Here is a 16,068-nt window from a genome sequence, read left to right as displayed (position 1 = left end):
TGTATAGAATAAAAGCCTGTGCTCTATCTAAAGGCCCATACACATTAGACGATGTCGCTCTGTGGGCGACATCATCTAACGTTTCCCCCTACCGGGCCGGCCGGTCGGCGGCCGCCTGTACGCACTGAGCGATATGACCGCTCATATCGCTCAGTGACGTCAGGCCCCCGCCAGCCCTGCATGAAGGTCGTGGACGACAGTCCACATCCTTCATGCATGCCCTACCGACAGCGACGATCGTTGCCGACCCGCGGGGCCGCGCATCGGTCGTCGCTGGCGGCATACACACTTGACGATAAAATGAGCGACGTCACTCAAGGAGGGGGAAAATGAGCGACGTCGCTCATTTTATCGTTAAGTATGTATGGACCTTTAGGATCTGGATTTATAGTTCCAACCAAGGCTCAAATGTAATTGTTCTTTTTAGGTTCCTTTTCCGCATTTCTGCTGGACATCAATAATTTGCTGCAATTCCAGTGACTTTCAGATGCAGATTTCAATGTGAGCCTCCGACTGCAATTGAATTGTAACGTGGAGATAAGAATTGGAAGGTGACTATGACGGAAGGTTACACCATGAATCTGCAGAATGACACCGGGCTGGAAGTGAGACACCGCGCCGCATTGCTCAAGGCTGAATTTAAAGGTAACCAGATTATATTATATTTTTAATGATATATTACCTTTAAACTGTATCATCTGTAATACTGCGGCCCTGGGGTGGGTTACCGACGCGGGTCAGATTTCCACAATTAATAATGTCAAATATATATTGTAATTTATTATTATTGAGTGTGCTCCAGGCTGTCTGAAAACACAGATTAACTTGAAGGATAAAAATGATTTATGGGAAAAATCTTAACTTTTCAGCCGGCTGCATTTTCCCACATCAAATACTGTTTAATCAGCGACCTGTTCCTATTGCTTGTGTCATGTCCATCACGTAGAATGAATTCCTTCCAGTATTGCAGATGTCTCGCTACCCGGTGTCTCACTTCATTCAGCAATCCGGGGATTTATTGCTAACCTTAAATGTAATTGCTAATCAATTCACAGAATTCCAAATATATTTTACATATCCGCATTGTGTTAAAAGGAAAAGAATCCGTATTAACGAGCAGAATTCCCGTATCGTATGTTTATATTATATCTATGTTACTTATGTGGGCGGCAGGGCATCCGGTGCTGGCCACGCCCCCAAACATAATACACCATGGCATCTCAATAAGGAATAGGCACCAGGGGGATTAGGGTTAGGCACGGGGGGAGGGGGGGGGGGGGTTAGCTCTAGCCAACACCCCCAAGGGTTGGTTGTAGCCAACACCCCTGGAGGGTTAGCCATAGCCACACACCCTTGGGTGTTAGGGTAGGAGATGGGGACGTACAAATACTTACCCTCTCAGATGTCGGGATCATCAGTTTTGGGATGTCGCTGTCGGCCGTGACCGTCGGCATTGCGAGCACTGGGACTTCCTATGCATTATAATGAAGCATTGAGTGTTACTTACAGTGGACAGTGGCGTAGACAGACTTTGGATTGAGGCGGTAACAGAGGGTAAACAATTGGCCCCACTCTCTCTTTGGTTCCTGGTGACTCTCCCTTTCTCCGCCAGTGCGGGGCCTTTTATATCCTCCCTTTCTGCGCCAGCGGGAGTTCTCTCCTTGTGCGCAGGCTGCTTAGGCCTCATAGGAGACGTACCCCCACTTTTCCTATTACCCCCTCACATCAGCTCCCAGGCATCACACAGTAGATGCAGTTTCTCCCCTCCACCAGTAGCAGGTGACATGTTGGTGGTGACCGCCTGCGGCCATCTTGCTGTAGCCTGGCTGTGCTGCCGAATGGTCTCTCTCTGGTAGCAATGAGAAGGTGCAACATAGGGCAAAATTTTTGTTTTGGGGTAGCATTCGCTCCACCTCCCCCCACACTGGCTCCGCCACTGACAGCGGGACAACCCCAATCTCCCATAACTCATTACTTTGAGCAATGGATGAGCATAAAGTGAGCAGTGTTGGGGTGCAGACGGTGAGTTAGGAGTCTGGTCTCCCCTGCTGCCGGTATTGCGCTGCCTCCGGGGAGGACCGGCCCGGACCATCTGTACGCAGCGTAATGGACAGTCCGGGGCTCTGCCAGCTTCTGTCTTTATGTTTCTCTCTGTAATTCTTCTTATTTGTACATTAAGGGAAATAGCACATGATAATAATAGTTTTTTGTTGCCATCTGGTAGAATAATTCACAGCTGCAGCATTAAATAACCTTGTTACAGTTTGCAGCAAAAAGATATTGATGTATATTTAACAGTGTTTCTTAGTCTGGCATCAGAATACGGATTGTTTGCTGGAGATCTATGTCTCTGTTGTAGTAACTGTTTGACTGGTGTCGTCCTAAGCGCGAGCAGCGTTCCAGCTGGTAGTCACCCGTGACCGCTGTGTGGGTGTATTCATTTCCCTCTTTCATTGTTCTTAAGGTGCATTTGTCTAGGGTTACAGCCAGGGGGGAACGCTGCATTGCTGCGCAGTCCTGCGGGACCGTATGATATTATATGCATGCGAGTTGAAGCCCGTACATAATAAGAATTTACTCACCGGTAATTCTATTTCTCGTAGTCCGTAGTGGATGCTGGGAACTCCGTAAGGACCATGGGGAATAGCGGGCTCCGAAGGAGGCTGGGCACTCTAGAAAGATTTATGACTACCTGGTGTGCACTGGCTCCTCCCCCTATGACCCTCCTCCAAGCCTCAGTTAGGTACTGTGCCCGGACGAGCGTACACAATAAGGAAGGATTTTGAATCCCGGGTAAGACTCATACCAGCCACACCAATCACACCGTACAACTCGTGATACTATATCCAGTTTTACAGTATGAAATATAACTGAGCCTCTCAACAGATGGCTCAACAATAACCCTTTAGTTAGCAATAACTATGTACAAGTATTGCAGACAATCCGCACTTGGGATGGGCGCCCAGCATCCACTACGGACTACGAGAAATAGAATTGCCGGTGAGTAAATTCTTATTTTCTCTGACGTCCTAGTGGATGCTGGGAACTCCGAAAGGACCATGGGGATTATACCAAAGCTCCCAAACGGGCGGGAGAGTGCGGATGACTCTGCAGCACCGAATGAGAGAACTCCAGGTCCTCCTCAGCCAGGGTATCAAATTTGTAGAATTTTGCAAACGTGTTTGCCCCTGACCAAGTAGCTGCTCGGCAAAGTTGTAAAGCCGAGACCCCTCGGGCAGCCGCCCAAGATGAGCCCACCTTCCTTGTGGAGTGGGCATTCACAGATTTTGGCTGTGGCAGGCCTGCCACAGAATGTGCAAGCTGAATTGTACTACAAATCCAGCGAGCAATAGACTGCTTAGAAGCAGGAGCACCCAGCTTGTTGGGTGCATACAGGATAAACAGCGAGTCAGATTTTCTGACTCCAGCCGTCCTGGAAACATATATTTTCAGGGCCCTGACAACGTCTAGCAACTTGGAGTCCTCCAAATCCTTAGTAGCCGCAGGCACCACAATAGGCTGGTTCAGGTGAAACGCTGACACCATCTTAGGGAGAAATTGGGGACGAGTCCTCAATTCTGCTCTATCCATATGGAAAATCAGATAAGGGCTTTTACATGATAAAGCCGCCAATTCTGACACTCGCCTGGCTGAAGCCAAGGCCAATAACATGACCACTTTCCACGTGAGATATTTCAGATCCACGGTTTTTAGTGGCTCAAACCAATGTGATTTTAAGAAGCTCAACATCACGTTGAGATCCCAAGGTGCCACAGGAGGCACAAATGGGGGCTGAATATGCAGCACTCCTTTCACAAATGTCTGAACTTCAGGTACTGAAGCTAGTTCTTTTTGAAAGAAAATCGACAGAGCCGAGATCTGTACTTTAATGGAGCCCAGTTTTAGGCCCATATTCACTCCTGCTTGCAGGAAATGCAGAAATCGACCTAGTTGAAATTCCTCTGTTGGGGCCTTTTTGGCCTCGCACCATGCAACATATTTCCGCCATATGCGGTGATAATGCTTTGCCGTAACATCTTTCCTGGCCTTAATAAGCGTAGGAATGACTTCTTCCGGAATACCCTTTTCCTTTAGGATCCGGTGTTCAACCGCCATGCCGTCAAACGCAGCCGCGGTAAGTCTTGGAACAGACAGGGCCCCTGCTGTAGCAGGTCCTGTCTGAGCGGTAGAGGCCACAGGTCCTCTGAGAGCATCTCTTGAAGTTCCGGGTACCACGCTCGTCTTGGCCAATCCGGAACCACGAGAATGGTGTTTACTCCTCTCTTTCTTATTATTCTCAATACCTTTGGTATGAGAGGCAGAGGAGGGAACACATAAACCAACTGGTACACCCACGGTGTCACTAGAGCATCCACCGCTACCGCCTGAGGGTCCCTTGACCTGGCGCAATATCTTTTTAACTTTTTGTTGAGGCGGGACGCCATCATGTCCACCTGTGGTTTTTCCCAACGGTTTACCAGCATCTGGAAGACTTCTGGATGAAGTCCCCACTCTCCCGGGTGGAGGTCGTGTCTGCTGAGGAAGTCCTCTTCCTAGTTGTCCACTCCCGGAATGAACACTGCTGACAGTGCTAGTACATGATTCTCCGCCCATCGGAGAATTCTTGTGGCTTCTGCCATCGCCATCCTGCTTCTTGTGCCGCCCTGTCGATTTACATGGGCGACTGCCGTGATGTTGTCTGACTGGATCAGCACCGGCTGGTGTAGAAGCAGGGATTTTGCTTGACTTAGGGCATTGTAGATGGCCCTTAGTTCCAGAATATTTATGTGAAGGGAAGTCTCCTGACTCGACCATAGTCCTTGGAAGTTTCTTCCCTGTGTGACTGCCCCCCAGCCTCGAAGGCTGGCATCCGTGGTCACCAGGACCCAGTCCTGTATGCCGAACCTGCGGCCCTCTAGAAAATGGGCACTCTGCAGCCACCACAGTAGAGACACCCTGGTTCTTGGAGACAGGGTTATCAAGCAATGCATCTGAAGATGCGATCCGGACCACTGGTCCAACAGGTCCCACTGAAAGATTCTGGCATGGAACCTGCCGAAGGGAATTGCTTCGTAAGAAGCCACCATCTTTCCCAGGACCCGCGTGCAGCGATGCACTGATACCTGTTTTGGTTTCAGGAGGTCTCTGACTAGAGATGACAACTCCCTGGCTTTCTCCTCCGGGAGAAACACTTTTTTCTGGACTGTATCCAGAATCATACCCAGGAACAGTAGCCGTGTTGTCGGAACCAGCTGTGACTTCGGGATATTCAGAATCCAGCCGTGCTGGTGTAGCACCTCCTGAGATAGTGCTACTCCCACCAACAACTGTTCCTTGGACCTCGCTTTTATTAGGAGATCGTCCAAGTACGGGATAATTAAAACTCCCTTTTTTCGAAGGAGTATCATCATTTCCGCCATCACCTTGGTAAATACCCTCGGTGCCGTGGACAGTCCAAACGGCAGCGTCTGGAATTGGTAATGGCAATCCTGTACCACAAATCTGAGGTACTCCTGGTGAGGATGGTAAATGGGGACATGCAAGTAAGCATCCTTGATGTCCAGGGATACCATGTAATCCCCCTCTTCCAGGCTCGCAATAACCGCCCTGAGCGATTCCATCTTGAACTTGAATTTTTTTATGTATGTGTTCAAGGATTTCAAATTTAAAATGGGTCTCACCGAACCGTCCGGTTTCGGTACCACAAATAGTGTGGAATAGTAACCCCGGCCTTGTTGAAGTAGGGATACCTTGATTATCACCTGCTGGGAATACAGCTTGTGAATTGCCGCTAGCACCGCCTCCCTGTCTGAGGGAGCAATCGGCAAGGCAGATTTTAGGAAACGGTGGGGTGGAGACGCCTCGAATTCCAGTTTGTACCCCTGAGATACTATTTGAAGGATCCAGGGATCCACCTGTGAGCGAGCCCACTGATCGCTGAAATTCTTGAGGCGGCCCCCCACCGTACCAGGCTCCGCCTGTGGAGCCCCACCGTCATGTGGCGGACTTGGCAGAAGAAGCGGGGGAGGACTTTTGCTCCTGGGAACCTGCTGTTTGTTGCAGCCTTTTTCCCCTACCTCTGCCTCTGGATAGAAAAGACCCGCCTTTTCCACACCTGTTTTTCTGGGTCCGAAAGGACTGAACCTGATAAAACGGCGCCTTCTTAGGCTGTGAGGGGACATGGGGTAAAAATGCTGACTTCCCAGACGTTGCTGTGGAAACTAGGTCCGAGAGACCATCCCCAAATAATTCCTCACCTTTATATGGCAACACTTCCATGTGCCTTTTAGAATCTGCATCTCCTGTCCATTGGCGAGTCCATAAGCCTCTCCTAGCAGAAATGGACAATGCACTTACTTTAGATGCCAGTCGGCAGATTTCCCTCTGTGCATCTCTCATATATAAGACTGAGTCTTTTATATGGTCTATGGTTAACAGGATCGTGTCTCTGTCTAATGTGTCAATATTTTCTGACAGTTTATCTGACCACGCAGCGGCAGCACTGCACATCCAAGCTGACGCAATAGCTGGCCTAAGTATAATGCCTGAGTGTGTATATACAGACTTCAGGATCGCCTCCTGCTTTCTATCAGCAGGTTCCTTGAGGGCGGCCGTATCCGGAGACGGTAGTGCCACCTTTTTAGACAAACGTGTGAGCGCTTTATCCACCCTAGGAGGTGTTTCCCAACGTGACCTATCCTCTGGCGGGAAAGGGAACGCCATTAGTACCTTCTTAGGAATTACCAATTTTTTATCAGGGAAAGCCCACGCTTCTTCACACACTTCATTTAATTCATCTGATGGGGGAAAAACTACAAGTAGTTTATTCTCCCCAAACATAATACCCTTTTTAGTGGTACCTGTATTTATATCAGAAATGTGTAACACCTCTTTCATTGCTTCAATCATGCAGTGAATGGCCTTAGTGGGCATCAGGTTAGACCCATCGTCGTCGACACTGGTGTCAGTATCAGTGTCGACATCTGGGTCTGCGGTCTGAGGTAGCGGGCGTTTTAGAGCCCCTGATGACCTGTGCGACGCCTGGGCAGGCACGAGCTGAGAAGCCGGCTGTCCCACATTTGGCATGTCGTCAAATTTCTTATGTAAGGAGTCTATACGTGCACTCATTTCTTTCCATAAGCTCAACCACTCAGGTGTCTGCCCCGCAGGGGGTGACATCCCTTCTAAAGGCATCTGCTCCGTCTCCACATCATTATCCTCATCAAACATGTCGACACAGCCGTACCGACACACCGCACACACACACAGGGAATGCTCTAACAGAGGACAGGACCCCACAAAGCCCTTTGGGGGGACAGAGTGAGAGTATGCCAGCACACACCAGAGCGCTATATAATGCAGGGACTAACTGAGTTATGTCCCCTATAGCTGCTTTTTTATATATAATTTATACAGCGCCTAAATTTAGTGCCCCCCCCCCCTCTCTTTTACCCTTTTCTGTAGTGTAGACTGCAGGGGAGAGCCAGGGAGCTTCCTTCCAGTGGATCTGTGAAGGAGAAATGGCGCCAGTGTGCTGCAGGGGATAGCTCCGCCCCTTTTCCGCAGCCTATTCTCCCGCTTTTTTCTGGATTCTGGCAGGGGTATTTTCCACATATATAGCCTCTAGGGCTATATATTGTGGTATTTTTGCCAGCCAAGGTGTTATAATTGCTTCTCAGGGCGCCCCCCCCCAGCGCCCTGCACCCTCAGTGACCGGAGTGTGAAGTGTGTGTGAGGAGCAATGGCGCACAGCTGCAGTGCTGTGCGCTACCTTGGAGAAGACTGATGTCTTCTGCCGCCGATTTTCCGGACCTCTTCTTGCTTCTGGCTCTGTAAGGGGGACGGCGGCGCGGCTCCGGGACCGAACAACAAGGACTGGGCCTGCGGTCGATCCCTCTGGAGCTAATGGTGTCCAGTAGCCTAAGAAGCCCAATCCGGCTGCAAGCAGGCGAGTTCGCTTCTTCTCCCCTTAGTCCCTCGCTGCAGTGAGCCTGTTGCCAGCAGGTCTCACTGAAAATAAAAAACCTAAAACTATACTTTCTTTCTAAGGGCTCAGGATAGCCCCTAGTGTGCATCCAACCTCGGCCGGGCACAAAATCTAACTGAGGCTTGGAGGAGGGTCATAGTGGGAGGAGCCAGTGCACACCAGGTAGTCATAAATCTTTCTAGAGTGCCCAGCCTCCTTCGGAGCCCGCTATTCCCCATGGTCCTTACGGAGTTCCCAGCATCCACTAGGACGTCAGAGAAAAGATAATAGCGGGGGCCGCAGTGCAGTAGCTATGGTGCATGGGTGTGAGAGGCAGAGCCACGGGCGTTTGCTCAGGTCTTGGTACAGGTGGGGGCAACACTTTGTGACTTTGACCTATCTGGGGACCTTTGCAGAAGCGGCATGTCGCTGCACAACTGCAGAGCGCACAGAGGGGCCATGCCACCTTCAGGACGTAGTTACGCCACTCTAGCAAATTCGCTCGTTTTTCTAGCCACCCCGCCCATTCCCCTCCTGTGAGGAGGAGAATGGAGGCAGCAGGAATCCACAGACTGAGAGTTATATAGTGGGAGGAGCAGGTTACCCAGCAGCACAGAGTATATCAGGAGATGAGTGATGTGTCAGTGAGGACAGGGCTGCATGTGACAGGGGCAGTGACATGATGTGAGGAGGGGAATGGAGGCAGCAGGAATCCACAGACTGAGAGTTATATAGTGGGAGGAGCAGGGTCCCAGCAGCACAGAGTATATCAGGAGATGAGTGATGTGTCAGTGAGGACAGGGCTGCATGTGACAGGGGCAGTGACATGATGTGAGGAGGGGAATGGAGGCAGCAGGAAGCCACAGACTGAGAGTTATATAGTGGGAGGAGCAGGGTCCCCAGCAGCACAGAGTATATCAGGAGATGAGTGATGTGTCAGTGAGGACAGGGCTGCATGTGACAGTGGCAGTGACATGATGTGAGGAGGGGAATGGAGGCAGCAGGAAGCCACAGACTTAGAGTTATATAGTGGGAGGAGCAGGGTCCCAGCAGCACAGAGTATATCAGGAGATGAGTGATGTGTCAGTGAGGACAGGGCTGCATGTGACAGGGGCAGTGACATGATGTGAGGAGGGGAATGGAGGCAGCAGGAAGCCACAGACTGAGAGTTATATAGTGGGAGGAGCAGGGTCCCCAGCAGCACAGAGTATATCAGGAGATGAGTGATGTGTCAGTGAGGACAGGGCTGCATGTGACAGGTGCAATAACATGATGTGAGTAGGGGAATGGAGGCAGCAGGAAGCCACAGACTGAGAGTTATATAGTGAGAGGAGCAGGGTCCCCAGCAGCACAGAGTATATCAGGAGATGAGTGATGTGTCAGTGAGGACAGGGCTGCATGTGACAGGGGCAGTGACATGATGTGAGGAGGGGAATGGAGGCAGCAGGAAGCCACAGACTGAATGTTATATAGTGGGAGGAGCAGGGTCCCCAGCAGCACAGAGTATATCAGGAGATGGGTGATGTGTCAGTGAGGACAGGGCTGCATGTGACAGGGGCAGTGACATGATGTGAGGAGGGGAATGGAGGCAGCAGGAAGCCACAGACTGAGAGTTATGTAGTGAGAGGAGCAGGGTCCCCAGCAGCACAGAGTATATCAGGAGATGAGTGATGTGTCAGTGAGGACAGAGCTGCATGTGACAGGGGCAGTGACATGATGTGAGGAGGGGAATGGAGGCAGCAGGAAGCCACAGACTAAATGTTATATAGTGGGAGGAGCAGGGTCCCCAGCAGCACAGAGTATATCATGAGATGGGTGATGTGTCAGTGAGGACAGGGCTGCATGTGACAGGGGCAGTGACATGATGTGAGGAGGGGAATGGAGGCAGCAGGAAGCCACAGACTGAATGTTATATAGTGGGAGGAGCAGGGTCCCCAGCAGCACAGAGTATATCATGAGATGGGTGATGTGTCAGTGAGGACAGGGCTGCATGTGACAGGGGCAGTGACATGATGTGAGGAGGGGAATGGAGGCAGCAGGAAGCCACAGACTGAGAGTTGTATAGTGGGAGGAGCAGGGTCCCCAGCAGCACAGAGTATATCAGGAGATGAGTGATGTGTCAGTGAGGACAGGGCTGCATGTGACAGATGCAGTGACATGATGTGAGGAGGGGAATGGAGGCAGCAGGAAGCCACAGACTGAGAGTTATATAGTGGGAGGAGCAGGGTCCCCAGCAGCACAGAGTATATCAGGAGATGAGTGATGTGTCAGTGAGGACAGGGCTGCATGTGACAGGGGCAGTGACAGGATGTGAGGAGGGGAATGGAGGCAGCAGGAAGCCACAGACTGAGAGTTATATAGTGGGAGGAGCAGGGTACCCAGCAGCACAGAGTATATCAGGAGATGAGGGCTGTGTCAGTGAGGATAGGGCTGCATGTGACAGGGGCAGTGACATGATGTGAGGAGGGGAATGGAGGCAGCAGGAAGCCACAGACAGAGTTATATAGTAGGAGGAGCAGGGTCCCCAGCAGCACAGAGTATATCAGGAGATAAGAGATGTGTCAGTGAGGACAGGGCTGCATGTGACAGTACGTTGCATCTGGGTCCTTTTTTCATTACACATGTTACTGTACAATCCAGGGGACTGACTAAACTTTACACAACTAGGCGTAACTATCTATATACAGCTGGGCAGACTGCGCGGCCATATGTTATAATAAGCGAAAAACAGGTTAAAGATTATTTGTCTCTCTCCATAAATGAGAAGTAAAATTTATTAATAAATTCATGCACTTGTTTTTCTTAATTCCTAATTCTGTCTCGTACCACATAGCAACAGTGTGCAGTAATTAGCACCGCTCAGCTCTGGGCTTCCAGCAAACAAAGATGGTTGAAAAACAGTGGTGGATCCAGCCATCTGGTGGTCTGCTCACATCATGCTGTCATCTCACTTCATGTAGATTACAGTTGTATACTTAATGCAAAATTCTGGGAGTTTTTTTTAAACTCGTTTTCTCCATATATAGGATAATATTGATCGAGAAACCTTTTGCAGTAAGTAGTGAATATTGTGGATTGTGATGATGTTCTATGGGAAAAATAGGAGATAGAGCGCAAGGTGTAGTACAGTATGGCAGCACTTATATTGAGCTCAGAAGGTCGAGGCTGGTGCAAGATTTCTTGGCACCCTAGGTAAAACTTCAGCCTGATGCCCCCAATACCCACTTCCCAGCCCCGCCCTGGGGTGGCAGTGCATCTTATAAGTTCCACAGCTGACTCCTACATAAAGTAGGTCATTCTGAGTTGTTCCCTCGTTATTTTTTTTCGCTACGGAGCGATTAGTCGCAAACTGCGCATGCGCAATGTACGCAGCGCGCCTGCGCCAAGTAAATTAGCAAAAAAGTTTGGTATTTTACTCACGGCGTAACAAAGTTTTTCCATCGTTCTGATCGTAGTGGGATTGACAGGAAGTGGGTGTTTCTGGGCGGAAACTGACCGTTTTCTGGGAGTGTGCGGAAAAACGCAGGCGTGTCAGGCAAAAACGCGGGAGTGTCTGGAGAAACGGGGGAGTGGCTGGGCGAACGCTGGGCGTGTGTGTGACGTCAAACCAGGAACGAAACGGGCTGAGCTGATCGCAGTGTAGGAGTAAGTCTCGAGCTACTCAGAAACTGCTAAGAAATTTCTATTTGCAATTCTGCTAATCTTTCGTTCTCAATTCTGCTAAGCTAAGATACACTCCAAGAGGGCGGCGGCTTAGCGTGTGCAATGCTGCTAAAAGCAGCTAGCGAGCGATCAACTCGGAATCACCCCCAAAGTACTACAAGGATGTCACATTCAGAGACATCCTTAAGTTTGCGATAGGCGTACTCAGTGGTGAACCCTCAGATCCCGGGGCTCTAGGCAGCTGCCTAATTGAAGAGCCCGCCCTGCGCAAGGTATAAAGCCAAATTCTTATGCACATAACTGGAAAATGCATGAACCTATCTGAAAAGGATTCAGCACAAAGGTCATATCTCAGAAAGTCCCAGTTTCCCCATCAGTGGTCTGATATGCAGTATAATAGTGTCTTCTAGTGTGTTACCAAAAGTCACCAATTCATTAAAAACTCTCTACACAAAATGTGCTCACAATAATAATAAAAAAAAAAGTTCCTAGGCGCATAGCCAAATAGCTGTGGGGGGTTCAGTATGGTATGCCGGCGGTCGGGCTCCCGGCGACCAGCATACTGGCGCCGGGAGCCCGACCGCCGGCTTACCGACAGTGGCGAGCGCAAATGAGCCCCTTGCACGCTCGCTGCGCTCGCCACGCTACGGGCACGGTGGCGCGCTCCACGCTATTTTATTCTCCCTCCAGGGGGGTCGTGGACCCCCACGAGGGAGAATAAGTGTCGGTATGCCGGCTGTCGGGATTCCGGCGCCGGTATACTGTGCGCCGGGATCCCGTCAGTCGGCATACTGAAGACCACCCGCTGTGGGTTTTACCCGCATCTAATTGGCGGCACTGCCCTATTCAATTATTTTTTTATGATTATTATTATTATCAGCTATTCACGTAGCGCACACATATAAGGCAGCCCTTTACAGAGAATATTCGGCCATTCACATAAGTTACTGCCCCAGTGGAGCTTACACTCTTTGGGCCTAATTCAGACCTGATCACAGCAGCAAATTGTTCTCTAATGGGCAAAACCATGTTGGACTGCGTGAGGGTCAGATGTAACATGTGCAGAGAGAGTTAGATTTGGGTGGGTTATATTGTTTCTGCGCAGGGTAAATACTGGCTGCTTTATTTTTACACTGCAATTTAGATTTCAGTTTGAACACCCCCCACCCAAATCTAACTCTCTCTGCACATGTTACATCTGCCCCCCTGCAGTGCACATGATTTTGCTCATTAGAGAACAAATTTGCTGCTGCGATCAGGTTTGAATTAGGCCCTATGGGCCTAATTCTGAGTTGATCGCAGCTGCAAATTTGTTAGCAGTTGGGAAAACCATGTGCACTGCAGGGGAGGCAGATATAACATGTGCAGAGAGAGTTAGATTTGGGTGGGGTGTGTTCAATCTGAAATCTAAATTGCAGTGTAAAGATAAAGCAGCCAGTATTTACCCTGCACAGAAACAATATTAACCCACCCAAATCTAACTCTCTCTGCACATGTTATATCTGCCCCCCCTGCACTGCACATGGTTTTGCCCAATTGCTAACAAACTTGCTGCTGCGATCTACTCAGAATTACTCCCTATGTTCCCTACCACACATACACACTGGGAGTCAACATAACAGTATACCCAGAGGAAACCCACACAAATATGGGTGGAATATACAAACGCCACACGGTTAGATCCATGGTGGTTATCAAATCCATGACCTCAGTGCTGTGAGAGAGTAATACTAACCACTACACCATCCGTACTGCCTCTAAATGCTGCATGCTAATGCAACGCGCGGGGAAACCTATTAAATTCCGCATTGTACGCTGAATCAGTGTCTTTCCGCACATTACCAGATGTTTTACCGCATGTGGAAAGTTCGAAATAATTGAATAGCTCCAGATGGAACTGTCTCCATGCAGTAAACTTGCGCTTAATTGAATGGGCCCCATAGACTTCTCTGTAAAAAAAAGACCTATGGCATGGGTGCCTCAGCTCTTTAGGTGGTCTTAGCAGGTCCACAGATATTTAGTTTCATCCCAAGTTCAGAAGCACAAAACATGGGGGGACACCCTATGCGTTTCAATGCTAGAACTTCACCAGGGGTGTCTATTTTCTTTTGCTGGATTATGTTGTATCAGAGTAAGGACGGCAGGAAGAAGTGAACACGTCGGAGCGTCTTCAGATGGAAATACTGTTATTTTTTCTTTTTTTTCTTTTTTCTTTTACTGCAATTAGCATAAGACGCCAGCTATTGCTGTGGGACAAAAAGCTCAAGTAAAGCAGAGCATGCCAGTTATATTCCTTCAAACTTACCAAGACGTCGCAGCTAATGTTTATAAATTCACCAGTATGAGCAGAACAGTTTAAGTAGCTGATGATGTTCTGCTTTTATTAAATGCACTTAATCATAAGCATTTGAGCCTTTCTTGTTGGTGATGTGACCCGTCACGTGTGAAGATAATCTACACCAGATCGCAGGTGACAATTTTCATGTTAAAATCTTTTCTTTTTTTTCCTTTAAATAGTGCTGGAACAAACCGAGAACTATACACAAATGCAGCTGGAGACAAATCAATGTTCTGATCTGTGCCCCTCTTCTCACAAATCTCTGCTGTTCTGTACAGAAATACTTCTATTCAGATAATCAAGAAGCTGCAATTAAAATGAGAACGAAACAATGGAGAGTTTCTGTGTAAAGCTTTCATCAGTACAGCCCTGTCAATACTCGCTCATTCATACGCAGTTTATTAAAAAAAAAAGAATACAAAAAAATTCCAAGATTTACTTGGTAACCATTATTGACACTTGTCCATTAAACGTCCGCATTTTACAAACGGGGCCCTGAAAACTGTGAATTGTTTTCAGTGCTTCACCCTTAACTGACCCGACATATATTTTCCAAGTTGCGTTAAATGACGTACAGTACTGTACATTAGGTGGTAAAACAAAGGGAACAAAGAACTGTTATAACAAAGATGCAGAATACATTAGTTAAACCTGCCTGTTTTAATCTTTTTAAGTGCAGCTAAAGTCAAACAAATGCAAACACTTAGCGGCTGATGCACACTGAGAGCTACGCGGGTCTGCATGTGCTACATTTTGCTACTAAGTCTGCAGCAGAACCTTCATTTAATTTTCCACGTAATAGAATCTGTGAAGGGGCAGGGCCACACAATAGTACCCCAAATTCAAATCATGCCACACAGTAGTGCAACCTTATTCACATTACACCGCGCAGTAGTGCTCCTTACTCATGTTACGCCGCACAGTAGTGCCACTTATTCGCACAGTAATACCCATTATACCATAGCCAGATTAAGGGGGGGTGCAGGGCATACTGTACCCCGGGCCCCCCTTTGTCAGGGGGCCCCCCGGCCAGAGCACACTGACGTCACTAGCTTTCCCTCTTAAGCAGCAACAGAACCAGCAGCCAGAATGTGAGCAAAATAGTATGCAGTGCAGGCAGAGACACACGAATATCATGTTTCATGAGCTACTGACAGAGCTTTCTGACCAGAGGAGAGATAGGAGGGTGGAGAGAGAGAGAGCTGTAAGTGACACATGGATCCCAGCTTCTCCTCCTACCTGCCTAGGTGTCTGAGTCCTGTGTCACCTGTTATGCAATTAAACCATTTAGGTCTAGAGATAGAGACACACACAGAGTCCTCCTGAGTCTTGTCCCAGTGTGTAAGTAGTACAGAGGCTGCTGCTATTCTTGCATGTGACAAGATAAATTATTTTAGTTTTCTATATGTATTTTAAGGTTAAGTTGTCTTTGTTCCACTACAAGAACATTTTATAAAATAGTTGTCTTTCAATTAGGTGGAGCTATAAACAGTACACAGCCATTACTAAACTATTAGTTTAAAACAAATATACATCATTGGTTTAAATTTAATATACAAAATCCATACATCCCAATACATCCAGGAGGGACGACATGCTCTCTACATGAACTTCCTTCTTAATTTATGATTACAAACACCTGTGTTGAAATATCTGTCTTATCAATTAAATAGTTCAACACAGGTGACGCCAATCATATATTAAGTGGAAAGTCCAGGCAGAGAGCATTTTGTCCCTTCTGGAATGAGACACATTGGGAGGTATGCACAATCTAATATACATCAACTCGGCCCCCCTGTCTTAAGTGCCCCGGGTAACCCCAAGGCTTAATCCGGCCCTGCATTATACACTGAGTGAATACGACACAGTAGTGCCCGCATTGTGCTGTCATCTCTCTCCCCATCTGTATGTCCTGCATTGTGCTGTCATCTCTCTCCCCATCTGTATGTCCTGCATTGTGCTGTCATCTCTCTCCCCATCTGTATGTCCTGCATTGTGCTGTCATCTCTCTCCCCATCTTTATGTCCTGCACTGTGCTGTCATCTCTCTCCCCATCTGTATGTCCTGCATTGTGCTGTCATCTCTCTCCCCATCAGTATGT

General features: G+C 48.5%; 1 long non-coding RNA gene across 1 annotated transcript; it reads left to right on the top strand.

Annotated features, from left to right (window-relative positions):
* Window positions 1–432: 432 nt before the first annotated feature.
* On the top strand, window positions 433–14,300 carry LOC134970281 (uncharacterized). The gene is made up of 2 exons (XR_010189759.1): window positions 433–645; window positions 14,147–14,300. It is a non-coding gene; the product is annotated as an uncharacterized LOC134970281 (long non-coding RNA).
* Window positions 14,301–16,068: the final 1,768 nt, after the last annotated feature.

Source organism: Pseudophryne corroboree, chromosome 11 (assembly GCF_028390025.1).
Source record: "Pseudophryne corroboree isolate aPseCor3 chromosome 11, aPseCor3.hap2, whole genome shotgun sequence".
NCBI classification, from domain to species: Eukaryota; Metazoa; Chordata; class Amphibia; order Anura; family Myobatrachidae; genus Pseudophryne; species Pseudophryne corroboree.
The sequence above is the reverse complement of the archived record's forward strand: the minus strand, read 5'-3'. Positions and strand labels throughout refer to the sequence as shown.